At 39.4% G+C, this 1901-nt stretch overlaps 1 long non-coding RNA gene across 1 annotated transcript; it reads left to right on the top strand.

Annotated features, from left to right (window-relative positions):
* Window positions 1-273: 273 nt before the first annotated feature.
* LOC129779690 (uncharacterized) lies at window positions 274-1534 on the top strand. Its single transcript, XR_008743739.1, has 4 exons — window positions 274-397; window positions 453-542; window positions 606-1260; window positions 1330-1534. It is a non-coding gene; the product is annotated as an uncharacterized LOC129779690 (long non-coding RNA).
* The last annotated feature ends 367 nt before the right edge of the window (window positions 1535-1901 follow it).

Below are 1901 nucleotides of genomic sequence, written 5' to 3'. Positions count from 1 at the left end.
TTTGTAACATGTTCAATGAAATTATTTTTTATGGGGATTTTGGGCGAATAAATTATTGTTTGTAGTTTTTTTTTATCGCCATCCGCAATTGTCCGTGAACAAACAGTGAAGATAACGGGTGTTTAATAAAAAATGAGAATGATTTCAATCCCTTTCTGTAAAAAAAGTAAAGAGTGTATTTTTTTTCTCACCAAGAGAACTGCTCTCTGGCCTCCCTAGAAACGGGTTGTTCGTTTCTTTCCGCTCGGGTGCTGTCAGTTCGATCAAAGACGGCGTCGAAACAACCTGGCATACCGGAACGTCGAGCGGAAGATCGATAGTAGCCGTCCGGCGAAGATCATGACGAAAAAGAAGAAGGAATCTCTGAAAAAGCTGTTCGACAACAAAGACGATACGAGTTTGTGTTATTTTATGTCTTACGATACGAGTTTGTCTTATTCCTACATCCACAGAACCCTCAAGCAGGAGGGCATCGTCCGGTGATTGCAGAGGTGATTTGAGTTGATTGTGTAATTATAGAGCAGTTATTCCCGCACGTTGAGGTCAGTTTGCTTCAGGTCATTATTCGGTTGAAAGTAGTAATCACAAGGGAGACCCAATTTCAGAACGGGAGACTGCAGGTTACGTTTCAGGAAGATCATCACAAGGGAAAGTAGTAATCACAAGGGAGACCCAATTTCAGAACGGGAGACTGCAGGTTACGTTTCAGGAAGATCAATTAAGTCATTTTGTCCATCGCCGAATCGATAAACTCCATGGTTCAAGATCCAGAAACCAATGTACCATACATCATCTGACTACCGCAGCCGCGTTTTACTGTGGGAACAAAATGCTGAACCTGGAGCACCGATACTGGTTTCCTCCACACCATCTGTCTTCCATCCGATACAAGGAGATTGGTTTTCGGCTCATCCGTATCAAAGACCTTTGATTGAGCGAGAGATAAACACATATTGGGCCCTATTATAGAAATCGAGGTGATAAGAACTTTGCTCGTTAGCTCTGTTTTACTATTATAGAAATCGAGCAATTCGATAGCACCGAGCGAGTGATAGCTATCGATGCAAGTGTCAGAATTTTTCGAGTTGCTTGGTTCGCTTGTTGCATATCTTCAGAGAATTATTTTGTTTTGGTTTGCGTCCCTGATATTTCCCTTTGGGAAACATTTCAGAAACGCTTAGATATATGCAATTTTCAACACATGTTCGTTTGTTTTGATCAGTATTTGTTTTACGGTGCTGCCAGAATAGGCTATATAAGGTAAGTGTACAATCCAGCATTATTTAGATAAATCATGTTACAAATTTATAATTCAGAACCTACTTCCAGCGTATATTTCAGTGGTTGAAAACGAATGGACAGACAAATCACCAGCAGTTTGAACGACTGGTTGAACCAATAAAAGCGAATGTAAACATTGCTCGAGGTTTTTGTGGAGGCAGTCCAAATAGAATAGGAGAAGTGGGAGAAATTCAGTGAGGAGCTTAATGCACTGAGACCATCAATGCGTGTTGGTTCAGAATGGCAGAAAGTAAGAGTCTACGATACATATAACTTCATAAGTAAATTTTATCATATTCTTTGAATTATTATCAACCGAATTTCCTACCTAAAAAATGCTTAATCCTGCTAGCGTACATTATTACGGGTAAAGGAAACACTAGCACACAATAAGAATTTAGGGCCACAGGTGGTGGCCCAATACAATAAAGCTATTGACGCCGCTACAACAAGAAATCGACGCTAAAAGAGAATTACATGCAAAAAAATTGTTTTGCTAAAAAAGTGGAATTCATGCGTGACTCCTTACGGAATTCCATAGATTGCAGTTGTGAGAATATATGAATAAGTTCATTTTCTAATAACTGTATTTTTTGTAAAGCAAATTGTTCCATGATGTC

The sequence above is a fragment of the Toxorhynchites rutilus genome, chromosome 3 (genome assembly GCF_029784135.1).
Source record: "Toxorhynchites rutilus septentrionalis strain SRP chromosome 3, ASM2978413v1, whole genome shotgun sequence".
Taxonomy (NCBI): domain Eukaryota; kingdom Metazoa; phylum Arthropoda; class Insecta; order Diptera; family Culicidae; genus Toxorhynchites; species Toxorhynchites rutilus.
This window is presented reverse-complemented; position numbering and strand designations above follow the sequence as displayed.